This window comes from Mus caroli, chromosome 16, assembly GCF_900094665.2.
Source record: "Mus caroli chromosome 16, CAROLI_EIJ_v1.1, whole genome shotgun sequence".
Taxonomy (NCBI): domain Eukaryota; kingdom Metazoa; phylum Chordata; class Mammalia; order Rodentia; family Muridae; genus Mus; species Mus caroli.
In genome coordinates this window covers 7,996,592-8,014,673 of record NC_034585.1, presented here as the reverse complement: position 1 = coordinate 8,014,673, position 18,082 = coordinate 7,996,592, and the positions used below count along the sequence as shown (strand labels likewise).

General features: G+C 48.3%; 1 protein-coding gene across 3 annotated transcripts in view; it reads right to left on the bottom strand.

Moving 5' to 3' along the window:
* The window catches only part of Snx29 (sorting nexin 29), a 419,167-nt gene that overhangs the window by 307,537 nt on the left and 93,548 nt on the right, over positions 1–18,082 (bottom strand). The gene's annotated exons all lie outside the window — the stretch shown is intronic.

Below are 18,082 nucleotides of genomic sequence, written 5' to 3'. Positions count from 1 at the left end.
CATCTTAAGAGCTGGAGAAGTCAGTATTGTTTCATCTGTTTCCTTGATTTCCCCTTATAGTGCAGCTAGAAAGCACAGGGCCCACATCTAAGAATAGTCTGTGACTACGTCCAAGAATATACACCATGTCCAGAACCAATTACATGAGGTCACAACAGGGGTGCTCAAGGGCTCAGTAGCCAGCTTTGTGGTTTACAACAGGAGGCATTGATGATTCTACCAAATGCCCTCAATTTAAAAATGTCTCACAATACAAAAGGTAGCTAGAAAATGCCTTTCCATAAGAGTTATTAATAAGAATTAGAGATAACAGTGAGAAGGTGAGGAACAAGAGGAAGGTGCTAATCTGTGGCCTAGTCAAGCATCCCTGAAAAACAGAGGAGACTTAGGATAAGGCCTAGGGCAGAAAACTGGCAGGGATGAGCCACTGAACACCGGTCACACCCTACCTGGAGACACAATGGGCAGGGCTCATATGTCCATTCCCTCATCATCGACCAAGAGCATACTAGGTTCACAGAGCTTCCCAAGCAAAGAGCCAGGCTCCCACCTGATCTGAGGAAGAAGAGGCCTTCCGAGGAAGGCTCTTAATGGGAGGAACAATGACTATCACAAGCCCATGTGAAGCCAAGTCAGTGGTCCCAGCCTCACTCCAGAATCCTGCCTCTGTGTGGCCTTCCTTCATACAGCAGGGAGCAAGCAGCACCCTTCTCAGCAGACAAGAGTGAGACAGGGGTGTCTTGCAGGCAGTGTCTCTCACAGGCTGCAGCAGGAAGCACAGAAGAAACTCAAACTGTTGCTAGCACTTAGAATGTTATCCTAATTAATAAATCTATAGAGGAAAAACAAAGCAAGTAATTTCTCCCAATGCCACTGTGGCAATGAAGGAAAACAGAATCAGACTCACTGTTCTATCAACAGAAGCAGAATAAAGCATTCTGGGCTCAGTCTTCAGGCAAGCCAGGTTAGCGCTGGGGGTACTGTGGACACAGGCTTTGGCTACTCCTCCACCCCAGGACCTTTGAGGATTCTAAATTTTCCTCTAGGCTTTCTTTCCCACTGGAAAACTTGGCTGAGCCTGAACCACACGTGAGCAAAGTGAAGGGATGCTCACAGCCGCCATCCGGGGCTGGAAGGCACAAAGTCTGCTAACTCAAGATCCTGCACTGTCTGCCAGCAGCCCTGACTACTCCTCTCTTCTCTGCAGCAACAGAGCTGGCTGACACTCATGAACTGCTTGTGTGGTACATGAGGAAGGACCAGAGTGCAGTAAATGATGGGGGCACTCACTTCCAGCACCAGTGTACACAGCACAGAGTGGCCTGGAGGAGTTAGGTGAGGTGCTGTCATACTGACAAGCCCTTTGTCCCTCCATGCTGCATTGCTTCTCCCAGAGGGAAAGCTCATCAACAGGAGCACAATCCCGAGCATGTGCGAGCATCTGTGCCCAACCTCCCTCCCCAGCTCAGCCACAGCCACAGCTTGTGTGGCTCAGAGGCCTCCTGGGGGGTCTCCAGATGATCCTGACTGCACTACCGGACACAACCTATGGTCAGACCTTCCTTGAAAATGGAAGTTACGATACACAGATGTTATCCAGATTTACTGGTCAGGGTCTCCAACTTACATTCTACAATAACCTGAACTCATCTGCCTAGGCCCTGGTAAGGATGTGTGTGCTTCTTTTGAGAAGCCTCCCTGACTGCCCTTGCCCTACAGCTGCTACTGGCATGAGACTGTGAGTCACCTTGTGTGGTGCTCTGACTAGGAATGGCCCCCATGGACTCTTGTGTTTAAATGTGTGGCTCATGGGGAATGGCACTATTGGGAGGTGTGGCCTTATTACAATAGGTATGGCCTTATTAGAGGAACTATGTCAGCCCGTAGGTAGGTTTTGAGGTCTCATATATAAGCTCAAGCTATGCCCAGTGTGACAGTTTCCTCATGCTGCCTTCAGGTTAAGATGTAGAACACTCAACTTCTCTAGCACTATGCCTGCCTGGATACTGTCATGCTTCCCACCATGATGATAATGGACTAAACCTCTGAAACTATAAGCCATTAAGTGTTTTCCTTTATAAGAGTTGCTATAATCATGATGTCTCTTCACAGCAATAAAAGCCAAACTACGAGACCTTGGTCTTCCCTATGTGCACACAGAATGTTGAAAATAGAATACATGCCATCTGCACAACTCAGTTCCAAGGATACCTCCTCAATGCATGTTTAACTATGGTGTTTGGTTTGATTCCAGAAAGATGAGTGGTCAGGGAGAACAGTCTAATCTAACATCCATACTTCCAAAACCATCAGCAAAACTCCGAGTGATGAATGTCACATTTTCTCTCCTATGTGGAATCTGTGTGTGTGTGTGTGTGTGTGTGTGTGTGTGTGTGTGTGTGTGTGAGCAGGGTGAGAAGGCGATGAAGGCATGCAGCAGAGGGGCTGCTTCAACCGAGGAATGAGAGCAGCAAAGGAAGCTGGGGACGTAGAGGGGATGATGATATATAATTATGCAAACGGCACAATAACACTTATTACATTATATGCTAACTATAAATGAATAAATAATACATACACACAGAAATCCAACGACAATACCAGCACTTTCTATGAAGCTACAAAGTTTCTGCCCAGCAAGCCTTGTTTCTAGTCTCAGCCTCCTGTTGTGGGCAATCAATACCACAGAGCAGGAAACTGATGCTAACAGTCCCTCCAGAATACCCAGTACCTCGCATCTCTACCACCTATGATGGTTGAAATCATCCTGGTGGGCAGATGTGAAGGCAAGAAGAAGTTCAGATACAGATTCTAGTAGCTTCCATTCCAGAACTAGAAGAAAACCTACAGCACATTGCTAACAATAGGCTCTGGGCCCACTCAGCCACATGTCCCAGGCAACCGTGGCAGGTATATGTATTTGCAGACTACAGGCTAGAATTGTGCTTCACTCCCCACAGGATGGCTGGTCTCAAGCACGGGGCAGCCACTCAGCTTCAGCACTTACAGGAGTTAGTCTCTGTAGTCAGGTACTCCCCTCAAATCCCAGCTCCACCTGACCTTCTAAGGTCACAGGGTTTAGTGACCTTCTTTGAGAACCTTAAGGATAAAGTGGGATCTTAACAGTCTCTGTTTCATAAGACATGGTGGCACATACCAGTAACCCCAGTGTTAGGAAGTAGAAACAGCAGGATCAAGAGTTCAAGGCCAAACTTGGCTACATAAAACCCTCTCTCAACAAGAACCAGCCAAACCCAGTCACAATCTCACAGAAATACTGTAAGGATTAACTGAGGTAATATGCAAAGAGGTGCCTAGAACACAGTGACATTTATCAGGTACTACTGATGATTCTCACTGTCCCTTTCCCTTCTTCAATTCAAGGGACAGAAGGTGGAAACACAGTACCAGTCCTTCATACTGGGCCCCTCTGCAGGAGTTGTGGGCTATACTAGGCTCCTGTGCTCCTTAACCTTGGATGTTAAAAGGAAACTTGAAAATGCTCTGCTGTAGAGCAGCAGATCAGATAGAGATTCTCCCAAAGGTCAAACAGCATCCAATGGGCAATGTGGGCCAACCAGGCCAGCACTGATGTACCACTGATAAGAGACTTAGCAAGCATCTGAATCCTGGCACCCTGGAGCCAGAAAGGAGGAGTCTGGATGCTGACATTCCAATTTGCAGCTGAATGTTACATTCCATAGGTGGGTTTTAAAGAACTGTATCCAGGAACCACACAGAATATTCAACCAGTGGCAGCCACCTCCAGTAACCACAGGGGAATCTGGCTGAAGCTGGCTGTGCAGACCCCCAATCCTGCTGTGCAGCAGGCACCATGGAGCTGCTGCCTGAAGCCAATGCAACCCAGCTCCATCATCCCAGCATGACCACACCTGCTCCACTCGCTGTTTCCAGCCTCCTGGAGGGACCCATTTGCACAAACATCAAAGTGATAGACAAGAGTCACAAGTACAGACAACATGACGCGATAGTTGTGGCAACCTTTTTAAAGATCCATCCCAGAGCCAGGCAGTGGTGGCGCACGCCTTTAATCCCAGCACTTAGGAGGCAGAGGCAGAGGCAGAGGCAGGCGGATTTCTGACTCCAAGGCCACCCTGGTCTACAGAGTGAGTTCCAGGACAGCCAGGGCTACACAGAAAAACCCTGTCTCAGTGGGGTGAGGGGGTGGGAGTCCATCTCAGAGCGAAGGGCTGCCAGCCCAGCACCCCTCCTGCCTTCCATGGGCTTCCACAGTGGCGATGGCAGGAAGAGCATGGCCCACAGCTCTGACAGGCTCTAATGTGCCTGCTGCTCTGCTGCCCTTGTGCCTTCCAGGCAGCAGTGAGGGAGTGTGGCTTCAATGGGACTTTCCCAGCCCCTAATCCCAAGAGCTTCTGGTGAACAGAGGCTCTCCCTCCCGTGCACTCTTCTCTCCAACATGGCACAGCTCTTTACTTACTAGTCCCTAACACCAGGATTCCTGCCTCTTTCCTGAGGCAAAATCTCCAGAAAAACACAAAGCAGGGTCCTGACCACCAGGTTCTGTGAGCTTGGCCATGCCAGGTAGGGCCTCTCGAAGCTGAATGGCCATGGCCACCTCTCAAAAGCAGTTCTTTGCTTGGCTGCAGAAGAGTGAGCAGCAAATGCAGCCAGACACAGGAAAATGTCAGCGTCAACCGTCAGAAATTGATCTGGGATAGAAAGCATTTCCAATCACTGCACAAAGGATAGTTTTGTCTACAAATGCTGCCAAGGCAAGGAACCATTTTGGAAGCAAAAAACAAGACTTCAAGCTCCACTTCTGCTATGAACTGAAATAAGTCCCAGGCAGAACAGTACTTAAATATGGGAAATGAAGCAATCAAAACTATAAATACCTGAGCAAACACTCCTTCCATTCGTTCTCCTGGTCTGGAAGGCACGTAGGGGAGCAGAACAAGCTTGTCAAGCCCAGGCAGGGAATGTAGGTGCCACTCTGGACACCCGAGCCTCAGGCCCCGGCCTCTCAGCTTGCTCAGTGGGAGAGTCTTGGCTAAGACACTATAGGACAGTGGTCTATGGCCGTTCCATGGGGGCCCTGCCCTTCCACCCCCATTCACCCAGTTGCATACTGTCTACAGTTGCTTTCACAACAAGACAGCACGTGTTGCCCCCACTCTCCACCCTGTCCACCTCAACTCTGCCTCTGCCTTAAATAAGAGATAAAGGGAGCTCTCTGTAGTTATGCATGTGGCCCTGACTCTGGCTACATCCAGACAAGGGACTAGACAGGAGCTTTGGTAAGAGAAAAAGAGGTGGGCCAGTGGTGGTGACACTAGGGAGGGAGAGGGAGAGCTCTAGATTAGCTGATCTTTTCCTTCTTCTGACTCTATCAACTGCTCTCCTTCTCGCCTGCCCCTGTGTCTTAGCACATAGTCCTAAAACGCCTATCTGCACCCCAACTCAGAGCTGCCCTTCAAGCCTCCTCTCAAGGTATCCTCCACTGGTTCACCTTTGCTCTCTCAGGTCTGTGGCAGCTCTAAAGATCACAGACCTGCCCCAGCTTATTTCCAATCCAGTTCCAGACTCTGCTGCCACAGGCCTCCAGCCCATACACACCAGGAAGACACTGGTGACAACTGACTCCAATTGAGCCAATCATCTAGAATTTTCACAAAATGAATGGGCTGTTGTCTAAGACTGCAGAGATAAAGCTAGGTGGAAACAGATGCATCCAGCCAAGGAGACCTAGTTCTAAAGCCAGGCAGCAAGGTCCTCGAACTAAAAGCTCATTTGCCCAAAGGCCAAGTTGGCATTGCCATCCTGAAAGGAGAAATGAAACTGCTGGGTTCTTGCTATGCTTCTTTAGGCACCAGGTACAGAGACCTAAGTAGGTCAAATGCAAACATTGGTACATAAAGCATCAAATAGAGGAGTCATTGCGAGTCCAGAGAAATGGTAAAGTGTCACACACGTGTCAGAGCCCTGCAGTCTCACAGAAGGCCACAGACAATTGAAACTGCAGACCATCTGGATTGACTGTCTTGAGCAGTGGCAAGGCCTCCTGATAGACAAAGGAGCCATGACAGCTACCTTATGGGACAGGAGCAAAAGGTCCAGGCTGACTTAAAGAGGTCATGCAGCTACAGGAGACAGGGCAACCATACATACATGCAGCTACAGGAGACAGGGCCACCATACATGCAGCTACAGGAGCCGGGAAAGCACACATGTGTGTGTGCCAGGCTCCTGCAAGTCCTAGTGGATTTCTGCCTTTGTCTTCTGAACTGGAAAGGGTCTGCATCCTCCCATCATCAGCTAGACCTTGTTCCTCTAAGGTCTCTCACATAGCACACATCTATTGTCTGGTGGCTATAGCTGTTCAATAATAGCCATCCTAGGATACCTGGAGCAGCACCTGACCGCAGCACACACTGAGAACTACTGAATAGATCAAGGGTCAGGTGAAGAAGTGAATTAATTCAACAGTAAATGGCTCACTGTGGCCCACTGCTAAAACCCACCCTCAGCTCCAGGAACTGAGTGTCAAATGGGCTGGACAGAAAAGTCAATTGCCTTTAATAACAAGCTCAAGGCCTCATCCAAGAACACTAAACACCGGGTTCAAAGCTGTAATTTCCTGCCCTGCTGACAGGCATTCAGGCCAAAGTACAGAGTTTGCCATCATGAGTCTGTAGGGCGTGATGCATGCAACAGTGAAGGAGGTGGGGCAGCAGGAAGGGGTGAGACAAGCCTACATGTCAAAGCCATAACCTAAAGTGGGTGAGCCAACAAAGCTATGTCCACTCCCCAACCCTAAATGGCCACAGGAACACTCAGTATGATTTCACAAGGCTTAGAAGAGCAAGAACCCACCTTAACACCCAGAGGCCTAACGGTGACCAGAGACCCACAGCCCAGAGCCACTGGCCTGCTCACACAAAGGAGTCCATAGCTACTAAGTAAATTGTGGTGTGAGGGGAGGGGATAACCCTGAGGCTATCTGGTCTTAGATCCCTCTTTAAACAGCACTTCTGGATGGAGGTAAGTGTGCACACATACACAGTCACATGTCTGTGCACGTGTGTGTTCCTATATGTGTGGTAAATCTGGCTTTATGAAACATCTTTCCCATAAACTTTCAAGAGCTTTTACAAACACTCCCCCTGAGGCCCATACTTGGTTATATTTAAAGAGCAACTCACAAAACTATGTCTACAGAAATAAAAATGTTCTTCTATGGGTACTTAACCTGTATCATCATTTTGAACTTAACATCCTATTTTTATATCATTGTCTTCCTACCCACTCCCTTTCCTTATCCACCAGAGAAAGGATAAACTATCCTAAGCTTCAAAATATAATTTGAAATCACTCTCAGGCCCACTGTACCTTTTTCTGCTGTTTCTTCCTCCTGCAACCTTCCCTGCCTGAGCCCCACCAAGAGCTTCTACTTCAATAAGGAGGGGGGAAAGAGAAACAAAAGTGTGTCAGGCCAGCTGCCAGTGCGGAGGTGCCCAGGAGTGCCACATGAGGCTGTGCTCGCTCCGTGTGCCCAGCAATGCACACAGCTTCCAGACAATCTCTTCTGGAAGAGAAGGAGGTAGTAGAGTAGACACTCATGTGCACAACACAACGGAGGAGACACAAGGGTGGGGACTGGTCCTAGGTCATACAGCTAGTAAAGAGAGGGCATAGAGCCCCCACAAGGCAGGTTCCCTAGTCAAACCTATCCCTTGACACACATGGTAACTGAGTGGTCTCACCCTGTCCTATTGTCCCATCCAGCAGTTGGAGGGATCCAGCAATTCTTCCAACTGCTTTCTGTCTGCCTCTAGAAAACCAGAACTGATGAACTCCTGGCCCCATTCAGCTTGAAAACAATTGTTTCTGTTTAATCAGAATGCATAAGGGCTTGAGAAACCCATGGCCGCAGGAAGAAAAACATAGGGAAAATGTTAGGCACAGAAGAAAGCCATCTTCCAACTTCCTGGGAAGGCTCCACACCCTCATCACCTCTGTCAGTCACTTCTATACTCTTCCAGACAAGTCTCCCCCATTCCCCATATATATTCACATACAGTATTTGTTTCCAGTGGCATAAAGCACAAGTCTTTAAGGCAGGTGCCCTGAAAATTATGATAGGGGGCTGAAGAGAGAGCTCAGTGGTTGAGAGCACTGGCTGCTCTTCCAGAGGACCCAGGTTCAATTTCCAGCACCCACATGGCAGCTGAACTGTCCAAAACACCTGTTCCAGGGGATCCAACACCCTCATACAGATATATATATGCAGCCAAAATACTAATGTACATAGAATAAAAATAAGTAAATAACTAATATAATAAAGACGTGCTTATGAAGAGAAGAGCACAGGCCCTCAAACCCCTGAGCCACAGAAGCCACTTTCTGCCCTGCTTTTCCTCCCTTGTTAACACATGTATATTGTGCCTGTCCCTTAGTTTGTTATGACAAGGGAAAGTCCTGCTACTACAGGCTCCTGTCGTGGTATCTCCAGGAACAAAGTGGCCACTGAGTTGCATCTTACATGGGAAAATCCCCTTAAACTAAAGGAATAGATTTACTTTTTTCAAATGTGGCTGAGGAGTAAGCATCAGGACTTGAGCTCAGATTCCCAGAATCCATGTAAAGCCAGATAAAATGAGGCAACTCACAGCCATAACCCAGCCCTCCTGTGGTAAGACAGAAGGCGAAGACCACAGAGTCCCAGAACTAGCCTGGCATTCAGTGGCCAACAAAAGAGAGGCTGCCTCATATAAGGAAGATGGCAAGCACCAGCACCCAGGATTATCTTCTAGACTCTACAGGTCACGATGGTGTGTGCACACCTACACACACACACACACACACAATCATCACAGCCCGACAATTCACTAAGAATTCAATAAAATCCAGGTCCTTTTCTGCACCAGGCAGCCTGTTTCCCAGATAGTCATTGCTCCCTTTCCTTAACCGCTCTATTCCCACTACTCTCCAGCCTGAGTTTGTACTCAGGCTTGGTTTTCATCTCTCTAATCACAGGACAGTTCCCTCAAATTCTGTGTAAGGCAGGGCCACCTGGGAAAAGACGGACAAGCATGAGGTCCTTAGAGGGATATGGGCACAGAGAAAGACCCACTGTCCTCAGTGGGCTGAAGTCAGGCTGCCCCCATTTCTGATGGCTCCGAGCAGCTGGAACCTGCTCTTCCCACAGAGCTGAGCCTGAGCTGCTGTTAGCCAATGGTCTTAACATGCAGGCTTTTGGATGACCAGGTTGCAGACCACCACTGTAAAACTCCCTGCTCCAAAGCCGGAGTTCCTGGCCCCTCACCAACTCAGCAATATCAAAGTAATAGGAACACATGCGCCTGGTCTTTCTGCACCAGGGCCATCAAACATACAGAGCTGGGAGGGGCCTATGTCAGACACAGAAGCAGCGAAACTTCAAGAAGACAGAATAGCGCAACTTAGCAACCTGGGCCAACTCCCCCAGGAATACGGTGAGCCACAGGGAGACCTAATGTCCTGTCCTGTCCAACTCAGAAAAGGCTAGAGAAGACAGCACCTAGGCACTGGAAACCAATAGAAGCAGAAACCCAGGCTTAGGGGCATTTTTGCCACTTAATATTTTATACATATGTATTTTATTCATTATACACACACATACATACACACACACAGAGTCTAGTCTCTGTATAAAAAAAAATCAAGAAATACTTATATAAATTAAGAAAATTAAATATGATATTTTTCTTTTTAAAAAGTCTTCTACTTTACTACCTAAAGTTTAAAAAAAAAAAAGGCAGTTCATCTTTTTAGAAGTATTTACCAGACTAAAACCAGGACACTTAAAGGATGCTTAGAGACAATAGAAACAGCAGTATTGAGAGGCCACTTATAAAGGGAGGTGGCATAATTTTTTTTTATTTTGTTTTTCTTTTTTAGCAGGGCAGCTTCCCTAAGACAGCACTCAGGAGCAGGAAAGCAGAGCCTCTCCCCTCAGACCTCACTCCTCCAGCCCTGGGACAGCACAGAAAGACAGAGCAGAAAGTGTCACACTCTGACTGGTTGGGTGGAAGTTCTCCAGTCTGGCAGGTCACACATTCCTCCGCTCTGCAGAGCTCTCACCAGGGGCCACCACTGTGGCTTTGTTGTTGTTGTTGTTGTTGTTGTTGTTGTTGTTGTTTGCTGTTGTTGTTTAATGCTTCTCATCAGAGGCCAATGTACAGCCAAGTCTGGGAAGCACAGGAGCAGGGTCCCCAGAAGAAGAGGGCTTGATACAGCTCATAGTTGTGGTGAGAGCTGTCACCTATATTTTTAAGTTCCTACAGTGGGTCAGAATAACCAACAGACATTATCTCAGTCAGTCTTCCGAACAATCCTCAAAGACTGGGACTGTTTCCACTTTTCAGAAAAGCAGACTGAGGCTCAACAAGAACTAGGTCAGAGTCACAGAAGGAAGTGAAGGCCCTTGCTGACCACAGAGGCTAGTCAGATGGAGGAGGCCCCTGCCCTGGTCCTCACAAGGACTTCCTCTGGGAGAAGTTTGAGATATTGACATATGTACCCTGTTATGGTTTGGACCTTAATTTGCCCCCAAAGTCTTGGTCCAGAGTGCAACTGCTGGTAGGTTCTGGACCCTCTGGGAGGTGAAGTCTAGATGACACAAGTTTAGTAACCAAGGCACATGCCTTGAAGGGATCCTGGCACCCTAATACCTTTCTTCCTTGCTCTCTCCTTGTTCCCCAGATTCTCACCTACAGGTGAGCAGCTTCCTGCACTTCAAGCTCCCACTCCAGCACTGTATCTGGCCCAAAGACTGCAGTCAACCAACCGAATTTAACAAAACTTTTGAAACAATAACCCCAAATTAACCATTTCTTCACCATGTTTTTAATTCAACAGCTAGTATTTCATTCAAATAGCAGTCTCATTATACATGGTCCAAGAGCATTCAAATAAAACATCAGATGTTACACTGAAACTAATAGAAGAGAAAGTGGGGGAAGAGCCTTAAACACATGGGCACAGGGGAAATTTTCCTGGACAGAGCACCAATGGCTTATGCTCTAAGATCAAGAATTAACAAATAGGACCTCATAAAATTGCAAAACTCCTGCAAGGCAAAGGACACTGTCAATAGGACAAAACAGCAACCAACAGTTTGGGAAAAGATCTTTACCAATCCTACATCCCATAGAGGGCTAATATCCAATTCATTTAATAACTGCCAGCAGGGTGTGTGCCATGTGCAGGTACTGGGTGACACTGAATGCAAATTACTTTATGAAACCCTCCAAATCACCTCTCAAAACAAGATTGAGATGAACCCCCTCTACAGGTTAAGAAAGCTAGGAGGCAAAAAGTGATATGCCCAAGGTCACAGGCAAATTGTGACACAGGACTAGGATTCGACCACAGGCCATTTGACAAAGGATCCCACGGCCCCAGGTGTAGTTGGTGTGTATGTACATGTACATGCACATGTGTATGTACATGTACATGCACATGTGCATGTCCAGTACTACAGTTGCATTTCAGAAAGAAGGGGCCAGGCTCTCTAGTGGCTCCACTAGAATCGAAATTCTCAAGCCTTAGATGTGAGGTGGTGTCCCCTAGGTCACAGGTCATGGGCATGTTCTGTCTGGCTTCACTCTTCCACTTAGCATAGCTTCAAGGGGAAGTGAGGCCCAGTTACTGGCTAGCAGAGTTCACTTGGAGCATAGCCTATGTACATGAGAGGTAAACAGCCTTTCTGTTGATTCTCAAAGCCACCTCCGCGACACCAGAGGCCAGACTTTGAGCTTGATCGTTGCTAATTTGCAACTGAATAGAGTACCTGAACTTCCCCACAGACAGCCTTCATTCCCTTGCTTTTCAACTGTCAGCTTTGTATTTCAAGCAGGTCAGTCACCACCCCACAGCCTGACTTTAGCAAGCTTGCAGGCTTGCCTTCAGCAAGCGCAGGTGGCAGAAGTTCATTGATATGAAGAAATGTATTGAATATATATTGTGGCTTTGGTCTGATTGGGAATAAGGGGTGCTATGAGGGCTGGTTAGCCAGACGGGCAACTAAGGTTTCTGAACTATATTGATCTAAGACCGAGGTATGTGCCAAGAGGCCGTGGGTTATTCATAATAGCACCATAAAGCCATGTTTGTGCAAAGTAAACACAAGGAAGCTGCAATACCTCCTTGACGGATAAGAATAATTCATAGAAAACCTAGTCCCAAGCCAGGCACAGCCGCCAGCTGCCATAATTCCCAGGCAGGTCCATGGAGCATAAATAAATTTTATGCCCCAATCCAGCTAATTTTTATTATATATTTAGGGAGGAATTGTAGCCTCCCCCAGCCTTGAGCAGACTGATTCAGACCTTGCTGGAACTGTGAATGAGACCACCTAGGGTGGAGTCTTCTGACCTAGATGGTTCTATTGCTCTGTCACCTGTGCTGCTCTTCTCCAAGAAGCTGCTACCCACTGAGAGGCTGAACCTGTCTTCCTGAGATATTCCTGAGATATTTGACAAGCTGTGGAATTGACGACCTAATGCTAACAGCTCTGACAGACTAGTGCTAACAACTTGGCAACAAAGTATCAAGAAGCCTGGCAGTGGCAGGGGATGCCCCCCTCCCCTTAAAAGCACAGACTCTTAGGAAACACTGGGACCTTGATCAGCAATCTGCCTTGGTCTCGTTTCTTCTCTCGCCTTTCCTCCCTTACAGCTCCGGTCTCCGACCAAAGGTCCAGTGGTCTAAATGTAAATGTGCCACAAGTACTGCCCCTTATTTCACTTAGGTTGGCCTGCCACTCACAACCAAACAAGCTACACATCATATGCAACAACTTGGAAGTCACACGGAGATGGCACTGATGTCAATGTGGTCTGTGATGAAGGAGAAATGGAGGTGAGAAGAGTAGCCTTATACTTGTTTGGTGCCACAAGTGGCAGATGGGGACTGGGGAAGCAGATGCTAAATGCAATCTGCTTTGGGTTTTGGTACCCAACCAAATGACCCATCAAGCAGCCCCACAGCTCTGAAGTGCAATGACTCCCCAGAAGCAGAAAAAACCTGCAGATATGATGTTCATACATATCCTCCATCTTCTCCTACCTTCAGCTGGACAACTGGCCAAGTTCAGCCAGAGAACACATGGCTCTGACTTGACCACATCTGCCAGTCTGCCATGCCCCAGGGCTGCAGTGTCAGCATCTGTTGTTTTGAGCTTCATGCATGGTGGGATGGTGGAGTTAACCCACGGTAGGAAAGACTAACTGCATGTGAAATCCTCACGGATAATTAGGATGCCACGTTGCACAGCTTCCACCCACCCTCAGGCTGTGGTATCAGATACACTGGCAAGTCTCAAACAGATTCACACATAATCTGCAATTAATTAGAAGCACCCAGCTATTGGGAGGGCCCAGATGAATCCCACTCTGTGAAACTTCAGCAGAAACCCACAAAACTCTTCAGTAGCGCTCAAGCTCCACCTTCAATATGGATGGGTTCTAGCCCCAGAAACAGCACACCCCGTGCAGCCATCAGGCCACAGCTTGCCTTTGCCAAGCCCTGGGTTCTGGAACAGGAAGATTGTGGTACCTTCTGTGTGCATCCAAAGTTAAGGAGGTGGTTTGATGGGAAATTAAAATAAGGAACCTACTGTGTGCCTTAAAAGTTAAAGAAATGAGTTGATGAGGAAAAGAGAATGAGGAACCTACTGTGTGACTCCAAAGTTATGGAGGTGACCTGATGGGACAGGAGAGAAGGAGCTCTGTAGGATCCAGGATGTTAAGCTAAGGTCACTACTCCTCCAGCTCCTCAATCCTAGGCAGTATGAAGGGATGAAGAGGCAGCTCCGTGGATTCACAGTGGAGACAAGCAGGGCTCACTGATGTGGTTTGGGGGTAAAAGGACCCTCACAGGCTGATGTGTCTGAACACTTGGAACCCAAGTGGTGGCTCTGCTTGGGGAGGTGAAACCTTTATGACTACGGTCTTCCTAGCAGAGATGAATCACTGTGGGCGGGCCTTGAAGCTGGTAACTTCCTGGCTTCCACCCCAGCTCTCTGCTTCCTGATCACCAGAATGTGAACAAGACATACACAAGTTCCCACTGCCTTGGACAAAGCCTCCCAGCCACCACACCTCTTCTTCCATGGTAAACTTAGCCCATGAGTCAAAGTAAGCTGTCCCTTAAACTGTTGCTATCAGGTACTGTGTCACATCGATAGGAAAGCTGGAGAACACAGTCACAGAAGCGGGTTCTAACGGCTCGGAGCACAGCTGTGAGCAACAGTGGAACCCACTTGGAGCTCTCTCCATCCAGCTTGTCCTGCTGCCTGGAGCTATGTGCACCCAGCACTTCCACCAACACTCTGATGACTGCCAACTGTGTGGAACACTCAGGACTCCCCTCATGCAGCAGGAAAGAGTTCCATGCCCAGCCACCTGCACCCCTCTGTCTGTGCTGGGCACATAATTGCACTCTTGAGCTAAGAGCTAAAGGTTATTCAGAGGCAGCCATGTTGGTGCAAGAATGTAATTAGAAATTGAACAACTCATGGCATTTAGTGTTCATTAACTTAATACCCCTACTGCTTTCTTACTGTCATAAGGTGACAGTCCTTCCATGCCTTAGCAAATGACCATCACCCAATGGCTTCTAAGAAGCAGTTTCCCAGACCCCACATGAACCCCCAAGATACTCGTCCTGTTTCCTTGTGTCTCAGGAAGGCCTCTCACTCACCAGGGTTTCCTGTCTAAAGCCACCTGACAGCATCCCAAGCAGCGGTTGCCAGTGCTGCACATCCCAGGGGAAGCTGCCCCACGACACTGTAGCCCTGGGACTCTGTTCTCCTTTGCTGCCTGCTACCCTACAGAATAGAAGGTTAATACCTGTTCTCCAGTTTCCCTTCAGCTAGAAGGACGAGGGGACTGAGTTCTGGTCAGTGAGACACAAAGAGAAGTCTGCGAAGTAGACAGAAAGAGGAGTCCATTTCCCAATAGAGGAAAAAGTGCCAATACTTCCCGCTGGCTCTTGCTTTCTGCTGAAAATGAGTGTAGTGTCTGTAACAGCAGGAATTGCCTGCATCAGATTAGCCAAAGCAAGAGCTCAAGGAGGAATCTAGAGAAAGAAACTGAATGGAAGCCATGGGGGAGCATGGCTTCCTGGCTTGCTTCCCTTGGCTTGTCCATCTTCCTTCCCAGTGATGGTCTCTCCCACTGTGAGTAGGCCGCTTCCCATGAGGAGGGGCGTGGAGTCCAGCAGCCCGGCCCCAGGATAAAGAAGAGTGTTCACAATCTCAATCCCTCTCTGTCTCCTCTTTCATCAGGGCTTTTAGGGGAGGTGTCACTAAAAGTCTGAGGGTGAAGATTGGGCTAAGTGATGCAGCATCGAGGAGGGGAGGGCAAAGAGTCAGAGTGTCTGAATGGCAGGGACTAGGTCCCAAACACAAATCCCACCTTAACTTTGCCAGTGCTACTCAGTGTCTTTGCCAAGACAGCTGTAGCAACAATATTGTCCAGGAATAAGCAAAACAAATGTACGCCAGCCAAGCACCTCAGTCCCCAGTGAGGACAACAACATACAGGCACTTCTGAACCTCCGTCCTCCTTCCAGCTGCTTTGATGGAGGTGTCTGCTCTGTCCCCAGGGGGCTGAACACTAGTGAAGACGGATGGCAGGGGGACACCTCCGCGGGGCTGACAGGACACCCACTGCTGAGCTCTCTGTGCAATAAGGTTGGCTCCCAAGTTCTCCATTCAATCACCGACTAAACTCCAACACCATGAGAAATTTGCAAAATTCTTTCTCTGGGGTAATTACTCCACTTCAAGTAATATGGCTCATCACTGACAGGCCATACCACTGAGCTCAGGGGCTTCTGGGAATTTTCCTCAGAGCCATGGGCACCACCATCTCCATCCCCTTAGCTTCCCATTACTAACTCAGCACATCTTCCTCTGTGAGTCACCCCTGCTTCTAGGAGACAAAAGTCTACTTTATCCTGGATGTTCATCTGTCAGTAAGGACCTGAAGATGAGCTGCTGTTGGCCCTTCCCCAAAGCAAAGGCAACAGTGATGGTGCAGGAAGAAACACTGGAATCCTGAGGTCTGCTTCATGGCCAGTCTAGCTACCTGACAAGCCAATGAGAGGCCATGCCTCAGAAAATTAGGTAGACATGGTAACATGGGTGAGAGAATGCCCAGGAGGCCCCAACCCTACCCCAAGAACTACAGGCAATGGCAGGAATGCTGAGAGTGGGGGATCTTCCTCGGGGAGGAACACACCACTTGTTTATCCATCCGAATGGCCAGCCCTGAACACTCACATGCGAGTAACAGTACAGACTAAAGAGCTGGACTTATTTATTCAGGGGGGTGTGTGTGTGTGTGTGTGTGTGTATGCAGACACATGGAACAACAATTATGAGTGAAGGAAGAGGCCATGAACTGAAAGAGCCAAGGATAGGAGTGAGGAATGGGAAGGAAAAAGTGGCATAACTAAATTATAATAACAGAAAAAAAATTAAACAAGGATGATTGAGGAACAAGAGCTGAGAGTGTCCTCTAGCCTAACACACATGTGCACACACATAAACATACATACAGGAAAGCATACACACGCTTTAGTACCATGCAAGCAGAGTTAGGTTAAGAGCCAGCCCCACGCGTGCACAGCAGCATCCAGGCTGACACAGACCAGCAGACACAGGGAGGCAGCAGAGCAGGGCAGGGCAGGGCAGGTCTCCACCATGCTCTGCAATCACCATGCCTCACTGCTACGTGTCCCTTGCATCTGTCCTGAAGGAGACAGGTACTCAGAGTATGAGGCACACTGTATTCAAGATCTCAAGCAGATGTGTGTGAGAAAATCTAACAAAATGTTTCCTAAATTCAGAGGGCTCATCACATCAAGTATTCCACAATGGAGAATGTTTCAGTCCAGGATGTGAGAATGGGGACCTGCCATCAGTTCACCTTCAGAGGTTGTGGATACAGCCACAATGCAAGGCCACTCGGATGATAAGGAGAAAGGAAAATACTTTAAACCACCTGGGCCAAAGTCTAGCCAAAGTGACCCCAAGCTTGGTTTTCCTAGAGAACAGTTTCCTGTGCTAAGGACCAAGTGTCACAGGATACTCTCTTCAAACAAAGTCCATTGCTAGCTGGGACCCAGTAGCAGCCATGACTCCAGGGAAATGGTTCTGATTCTTTTTCCTGCTGGATCTGAAACTAGATACTTAGATTTATATTGCCACAGCCAGGAAACCAGAAAGGTATAGACCAGTGTTTTAAGTACAGTTCATCTTTTTTCTCAAATAATTATGGAAGGACAAGGCAGGGTGTCGGGTGAGACTCGGGCTCCATGCCCTCTGGCTATGCTGATACTAATCCAGTGAAAACCCCCTTCCTTTCTGCTGTCTAACAGCATTTCCTCAATGCTTCCTAACAGTGACAAGGGTGTAGACACCCTCAGTGTCCACGGCACTGCCGCTGGGATGGCCTCTCTCAAGCTGCTTCTGTACCCCACTCTTCTTGGCAAGTATCCCCATCTCTCCAAAGGCTTCTTTAGCCCTACCACACCCATGCACAAAGCTTTCCATCCCTCCAACTGAGGCCACCCTACAGACTCCACCACACAGGTCTGTCCCCTCCTCCCTCCCATTCCTGGCATCTCGGGTGAGGAATGTCTGTGTTAGTGTCGGTGGTATCAGCTGCAGCACCTGATCAAAGGTATTCACTCTTTTAGGCACTGGGCTGGGGTGACAGTTCATAACCTCAGGGCTTGTGCTAGGATTTCCTGCTCAGGATGCACTCCTGAGAGAAGTAGATGGCTGAAAGTGACAAGAAGGCGGTTAGTGCCCACGGGTGACAAAACAGCCATGCCACTCCCATATGACCCCCTCCCTCCTGTGTCACTCCTATATGACCACTTCTCTCCTGTGTCACTCCTATATGACCCTTTCCCTCCTATGTCACTCCTATATGACCCCTTCCCTCCTGTGTCACTCCCATATGACCCCCTCCCTCCTGTGTCTCTCCCATATGACCCCTTCCCTCCTGTGTCTCTCCCATATGACCCCTTCTCTCCTGTGTCA